The sequence below is a fragment of the Scyliorhinus canicula genome, chromosome 12, assembly GCF_902713615.1.
Source record: "Scyliorhinus canicula chromosome 12, sScyCan1.1, whole genome shotgun sequence".
NCBI lineage: Eukaryota > Metazoa > Chordata > Chondrichthyes > Carcharhiniformes > Scyliorhinidae > Scyliorhinus > Scyliorhinus canicula.
Genome location: NC_052157.1, coordinates 54,140,089 through 54,147,782, shown reverse-complemented (window position 1 = coordinate 54,147,782; position 7,694 = coordinate 54,140,089). Strand labels below are relative to the sequence as shown.

At 51.7% G+C, this 7,694-nt stretch overlaps 1 pseudogene; it reads right to left on the bottom strand.

The window, feature by feature from the left end:
- Positions 1-1,786: 1,786 nt before the first annotated feature.
- Positions 1,787-7,430, bottom strand: LOC119974247 (annotated as a pseudogene).
- Positions 7,431-7,694: the final 264 nt, after the last annotated feature.

Here is a 7,694-nt window from a genome sequence, read left to right as displayed (position 1 = left end):
CATATCATTACATCCCCTTTCCTTGAGATTTTTAAAACATACTGCACATCATTTCTGTATAAAATACACATGATATGAGTAACAATGTCCTTTACATAATTCACAAATGTTATTGTCCAATCACAGATTCAGCCGCTCTGGTTTCTTTATCTTCCTTGTCGATCTTCTCAACCTTGGTGAACCTGTGTTACTACTTTGAACATCTCTCAGTGTATCTGATAAGGCTGTGTCACTGTTTTGAACGTCGTTTTGTATATTCAAGTCTGACTCTTCCAATGTTTGTGTTGATGTGGCGATGCCGGCGTTGGACTGGGGAGAACACAGTAAGACGTCTTGTGGGCAGCATGGTAGCACATGTGGCTAGCACTGTGGCTTCACGGCGCCAGGGTCCCAGGTTTGATTCCCCGCTGGGTCACTGTCTGTGCGGAGTCTGCACATTCTGCCCATGTCTGTGTGGGTTTCCTCCGGGTGCTCCGGTTTCCTCCCACAGTCCAAAGACATGCAGGTTAGGTGGATTGGCCATGCTAAATTGCCCTTAGTATCCAAAACGTTAAGATGGGGTTATTGGGTTATGGGGATAGGGTGGAAGTGAGGGCTTAAGTGGATCGGTGCAGACTCGATGGGCCGAATGGCCTCCTTCTGTACTGTATGTTCTATGTATCTTACAACACCAGGTTAAAGTCCAACAGGTTTGTTTTGAATCACTAGCTTTCAGAGTACTGCTCTTTCCTCAGGTGAATGAAGAGGTGGGTTCCAGAAACATATATAGACATAGATATACCACACCCCCACCAATTGCCTTCAAACAACCGCACAACCTCAAACAAACCAATGTTTGCAGCAAACTACCCACCCTTCAGAACAGTGACCACGACACCACACAGCCCTGTCATGGCAATCTCTGCAAGACGTGCCAGATCATCGACATGGGTACCACCATTACACGTGAGAACACCACCCACCAGGTACACGGTACATACTAGTTCGACTCGGCCAATGTTGTATACCTCATACACTGCAGGAAAGGATGTCCCGAAGTGTGGTACAGTGTCGAGACCATGCAGATGCTGCGACAACGGGATGAAAGGACATTGCGTGTGTAGTAATCCACGGGAGGAGGAGTTCCGTCACCACACCAATATTTATTTACAATAACGATATTACAGGAGCAGCTACAAACAGTGCTGCTAGCATTCCAGTCAGCTTAAGACTGGCTCACAAAGCCTACACAGGTGCTTATATGGGCCCCCTCAATGAGCTATCATTGAGGGAGCTCATACTCCAATTGGCCAACCAATAAAGCCAATTGGAGTTAATTACACCCCTCACCCCCAAGGTCCAAGGAATTCCTGCCAGCTGGCATTCCTCTGAGCTTCTTCCTGCTCCTCATGTCTGGGTCTGTCACCTCTGTGTCATCCGCCGGGTCATTCTCCAAAGTGGGCGGGGTGTACCTTATAGGTGCCCGTCTTTTCCTTGACGACCTCCTTGGAAGTTGTTCTTCCTCCTCCTTGGGAAGAGGTGTCACGGCGGCCTTGTCGAACGTGTCCATCTCCGACTCTGACGACTGGATGACGGGGTGTGGAGAAATTGCTCGGGGCTGGGGTGTGGGTATCCTTTCCGTCTGGGCTATCCCAGCTTGAGGCGGTCCTGCTTCGCCTGCCTCCAGGTGTGGTTCCGCTTCCCTTATTTGGTCTAGGTGTTTCTTCAGCACCTTACCTCCTATCGAAACCTCATAGGATATGGGTCCTGTTTGGGACTCTACCGTGCCTTTGACCCACGTTGGTCCATTCCCATAATTCTTGACCCAAACCCAAGCCCCCACCTGGAAATGTCTCTGCTGCCGACGATTATTATGCCCCCTGCGTTGGGCCTCCTGTTTTTTCTCCACTTTCCCCGTTAAATTTGGGAAAAGGAGACTCAGCCTTGTTCGTAGCCGCCTTCCCATCAAGAGTTCAGCTGGTGGTATGCCCGTTGTGGAATGCGGTGTGGCCCTGTAATCAAACAGCTAGCGGGAGAGCTTTGTGTCTATTGACGCTGCCGGCTGCTTCTTGAGTCCTGCTTTAAGTGTCTGGACCGCTCTCTCTGCCAGGCCGTTGGTCGCTGGATGGTAAGGGGCCGTTTTATGTGACGGACTCCGTTTTCCTTCAGGAATTTTCCAAATTCCCCACTTGTGAATGCCGTTCCGTTGTCCGACACCAATACCTCCGGAAGTCCATGTGTTGCAAACGAGGCCCTGAGCTTTTCAATTGTCGATGCTGTGCTTGCCGCGTTTGCCCGGTGGGCGTCCAACCATTTGGAGTAGGCGTCCACTATCACCAAAAACATTGAGCCCATGAAAGGGCCGGCGTGGTCAATATGCAGGCGGGTCCACGGTCTGCCTGGCCATTCCCACAGGTGCAATGGCGCCGCTGGTGGCACTCTTTGCCCCTGTTGCCACTCCTGGCACCAACGTACCAAGGCTGCTATGTCTGTGTCCAAACCTGGCCACCAAACGTAGCTTCGAGCTAGCATCTTCATTTTAGACACCCCTGGGTGTCCGTGATGTAACTCGGTTAAGATTGCCTGACGGCCCAGGAGGAGGGAGGCGGCCAGGGAAATAGGTAGAGTGATGGATGGGGAGGGGCGCAAAGTGGAGGACCCGGCAGGATTGAATAAGGTATTCCGGGACTTCTATCGCAAGCTGTATACTTCGGAGCCGCCGGAAGAACCGGAGGAGATGAAAAGGTTTCTGGACGGGTTAACATTCCCAACAGTAGGTGGGGGGGCGAGTGGATGAGCTGGGGGCCCCGATTAGAGTGGAGGAGGTATTGGGGGGCCTAAAGGCCATGCAGTCGGGGAAAGCCCCGGGGCCGGATGGATACCCAGTAGAGTTCTATAGGAAGTTTTCTGAGCTGGTGGGCCCGGTCTTGGCGAGGGTTTTCAATGAGGCAAGGGACAGAGGGACCCTGCCGCCGACAATGTCGCAAGCCACTATATCACTGATATTGAAGCGGGGTAAAGACCCGGAGGCGTGCGGGTCCTACAGGCTAATCTCCCTGATTAATGTTGACGCCAAGCTCCTGGCAAAGGTACTGGCGGTTAGAATGGAGGACTGCGTACCGGAGGTGATTGGGGAGGACCAAACTGGGTTCGTGAAAGGTAGGCATCTGGCGGCCAACCTGAGAAGATTACTTAATGTGATAATGATGCCCCCGGCGGGCAGGGAGGTGGAGGTAGTGGTGGTGATGGACGCCGAGAAGGCCTTTGACCGGGTGGAGTGGGACTATCTATGGAACGTGCTCGGACGGTTTGGGTTCGGGGAGGGACTGGTGGATTGGATCAAATTATTATATCAGGCCCCGAGGGCCAGCGTCAGGACTAACAGAGAAGTGTCGGAGTACTTTAGGCTGTACCGAGGGACCAGACAGGGCTGCCCGCTCTCCCCGCTGCTGTTTGCGCTGGCCATAGAGCCGCTGGCGATTGCGCTGAGAGCCGCAGAGGAATGGAAGGGGATGGTGAGGGGCGGGGTTGAACACAGGGTTTCTCTTTATGCAGATGACCTGCTCCTGTATGTGGCGGACCCAGTGGCCGGGATGGGAAGTATACTGGGAATGTTGAGGAAGTTCGGCAAGTTTTCAGGATACAAATTAAATACGGCCAAGAGTGAAATGTTTGTGGTCCAGGCAAGGGGCCAGGAGAACAGATTGAGAGGGCTACCGTTTAGGCTGGTTGAGGAAAATTTTCGGTATTTGGGAATCCAGGTGGTACGAGACTGGGGCAGGCTGCACAAGTTAAATTTGGCCAGGGTGGTGGAGCAAATGAAGGGAGAGTTTCGGAGATGGGATGCACTCCCGCTGTCGCTGGAAAGGAGGGTGCAGACTGTAAAGATGACAATCCTCCCTAGATTTCTGTTTGTTTTTCAGTGCATCCCGATCTTTGTCCCACAGTCCTTCTTCAAAAGAGTTAACAGGATGATCATGAGCTTTGTCTGGGCGGGAAAATCCCCGCGGGTGAAGAAGGCGATGCTGGAGAGGAACCGCAGCGAGGGAAGGCTGGCTTTGCCGAGTCTGATTAATTATTACTGGGTGGCCAACATCGCTATGATAAGGAAGTGGATGGTGGGTACGAGGTCTATCTGGGAGAGGGTGGAGACGGCTTCGTGCAGGGGCTCCAGCTTGGCAGCCCTGGTTATGACTCCTCTACCGCTGCCACCGGCCTGGTATTCCACCAGCCCGGTAGTGGTGGCGACCCTGCGGATATAGGGCCAGTGGAGGAGGCATGTAGGGGAGACGGGGGCGTCGGTTTGGGCGCCAATCTGCGACAACCATCGGTTTGCCCCCCGGGAGTATGGATGGGGGGTTTCGAGTATGGCGGCGGGCGGGGGTGGGAAGGGTGGGCGATATGTTCCTGGAAGGGAGCTTTGCGAGTTTGAGGAACTTGGAGGAGAAATTTGGGCTGGTAAGGGGAAATGATTTTAGGTACCTACAGTTGCGGGACTTTGTTCGTAGACAGGTCCCATCTTTCCCATGCCTCCCGCCAATGGGGATCCAAGACAGAATAGTCTCTAGGGGGGAAGAAGGGGAAGGTAGAGTCTCTGATATTTATAAGGTGCTCATGAGGGAGGAAGGGTCCCAGACGGAGGAACTGAAACTTAAATGGGAGGAGGAGCTAGGCGGGGAAATGGAGGACGGGCTGTGGGCAGAGGCCCTGAGTAGGGTAAATTTGACCGCGACATGTGCTAGGCTCGGGCTGATCCAATTTAAGGTCGTTCACCGGGCCCACATGATGGTGGCTCGGATGAGCAAATTCTTTGGGATAGAGGACAAATGCGCTAGGTGCGCGGGAGGACCAGCGAACCACGTTCACATGTTTTGGGCATGCCCTAAGCTTAGGGGGTACTGGGAGGGATTTGCGGGCGTCATGTCCCGGGTGCTAAAAACAAGGGTGGCGATGGGTCCAGGGGTGGCAATTTTTGGGGTTTCGGAAGACCCGGGGGTCCAGGGGGAGAAAGAGGCCGATGTTTTGGCCTTTGCTTCCCTGATAGCCCGGCGACGAATACTATTGGCGTGGAGGGACTCAAAGCCCCCGAAGACCGAGTTGTGGCTTGCGGACATGTCGTGTTTCCTGGGTATGGAAAAAATTAAGTTCGCCTTGAGGGGATCTGTACAGGGGTTCGCCCGGAGGTGGCAACCATTTATTGACTTATTTGCGGGAGAGTGAGCGTCAGCAGGAGGGGGGGGGGGGGGGGGGGGTAGAGTACAGTAGAGTAGCAGGGATAAAATGGCGGGTAGTACCGGTGGGAGAGGGGCAGGCTTGTGCAGTATGTTACGATTGCAGTATTGAAAGTACATGGATGTTTGCACATTTTTGCCTTTTTTGCTTTCTTTCTGTTGATGTCTGTAACTGTTTACAAAGCCAAAAACTACCTCAATAAAATTGTTTATTAAAAAAAAAAGATTGCCTGACAGCCCTGAGCTGGGACTATTACGCGGGCTCCCCATAATAGGATACCGTCTTCTACGGTTATTTGGTCCCTTCTGCACCAGTATGGGTGCATCTGGGGCTCCACCGGTCTTTCCAGTATGGGTGCATCTGGGGCTCCACCGGTCTTTCCAGTTACCCTGTTAGCAGTAAATGCTTCATCTTGGCTAAAACTGGGTCTTTTTGCGTCCACAACCGAATATGTTGTGCGTCTACTGGTAGGGTGTCCAAAAAATTTAGAGTCATTACTGTCTCCTCTACTTTTGGTATTTGCGGCGGAGTGTCCAGGAGGGGAAGTCTGCTCAAAGCATCTGCATTTGCTACTCGCGTTCCCGGTCTGTGCTCCAGAACGTATCTATACGCCGCCAGTAGCAATGTCCAGCGTTGGATTCTAGCTGATACAATCGGGGGTATTGACTTGTCTTCTTTTAATAACCCTAATAACGGCTTATGGTCCGTCACTATGGTGAATTTCCACCCGTACAGATACTGGTGACATTTTTTTTACTGTGAATATCACCGCCAGTCCTTCCTTTTCGATTTGGGCGTACTTCCTCTCAGCCATCGCCAAGGTCCTCGAAGCATAGGCTATTGGCCGTTCTTCCCCATTCCTTCCTCTATGGGCTAAGACGGCTCCTACCCCGTAGGGGGATGCATCACAAGTGACCACCAAGTCCTTCCTTGGGTCATAATGCTCTAGGACATTTTCGGATGACAACTGTTCCTTGATGTCCCTAAATGCTCGGTTTTGGCGGGAGGACCATTTCCATTCTTGCCCCTTTTTTAGTAGCTGATGGAGGGGTTCTAGGATGGACGCCCTATTTTCAATAAATTTTCCATAATAGGTTACCAAACCTAGAAATGATCGTAACTCCTGGACCGTGGTGGGAGCTGGGGCTTCTTTTATTGCCCTTACTCTGTCTTCTAATGGGTGTAAGCCTGACTCGTCTACTTTATATCCCAGGTACGTCACTTGTGGGGCCAGAAAAACACATTTTTCCCTTTTTAGCCGTACGCCTGCCTTTGCGAAACGCCTGAGCACTTCCTCCAGGTTCCTTAAGTGTTCCCTGTTTGTCCTACCCGTGATTAAGACATCGTCCAAATAAATTGCCACCTGCGGTAGTCCCTGCAGAATATTTTCCATCGTACGCTGGCATATAGCGCAGGCTGATGACACTCCGAAAGGTAGCCTAGTATAACGAATAAGGCCCTTCAGGGTGTTGATCGTAGCGAACTTCTGGGAGTCCTTGTCCAGTTTTAACTGCAGGTAGGTGAGGCTCATGTCCAGTTTCGTGAACAAAAGCCCACCTGCCAATTTAGCATATAGGTCGTCTATTTTCGGGATTGGGTATTTGTCCAGCAGTGCGTATTTGTTTACCATCTGTTTGAAATCTCCACAGAGATGTATCGAGCCGTCTGGCTTCAAAATTGGTACCACCGGCACTGCCCATTCCGAGAACTGTACTGGTCTGATAATGCCGTCGCTCCGTAACCTTTCTATTTCGTCATCTACTTTCTTCCTTAATGCAAAAGGTACCGGCCTGGCCTTACAAAATTTCGGAAGGGCTTCTGGGTCCACGTGCAAAGTTGCTTTGGCGCCTATGATTTTCCCCAAACCTTCCTGGAAGACCTCCGGGTATTTTTGGGAGTACTCCACTCAACTGCCCGCTTCCACTCTGGAAAATTTTCATCCAATCTAATTTTAGGTCTTTCAGCCAGTTTCGTCCAATTAAGCTCGGTCCGGAGCCCTCTACTATCGTCAAAGGTAATCTGAGCAATTGTTTCTCATATTCCACGGGTACATGAGGCGTGCCTAGAACTTCCAGGGGTTCCCCCGTGTAGGTTTTAAGTTTTGTCGATGTTTTTGTTAGGGTTAGTGGCTGGAGTCCATCTTTGATTTTTCTAAATGCTGCCACTCACATTACTGATACGGCTGCACCCGTGTCTATTTCCATTATTGTCGGCCACCCGTTCACCCGTGGGGTAATCTTAATGGGTTCTGCTTTCTTCGTTGCAATATTATATAATTGTTCCCCTTCGGAGGAGGATGGGGCGTCTAGGTTGTGTACTTCCCTGCGTCCCCACCTGCTATTCCTCTTTTGCCACCTCCTTCTAGGGTTTCTGTCGCTGTTACCCCACTCTGTCTGGTGCCAGAAACGGTCCTTCTCTGAGCCTCAGCCGGTACTCCCCTCTGTCTCCAGTTAGTCCTGGCAGACTTGGGGGCAGTTCTGGGG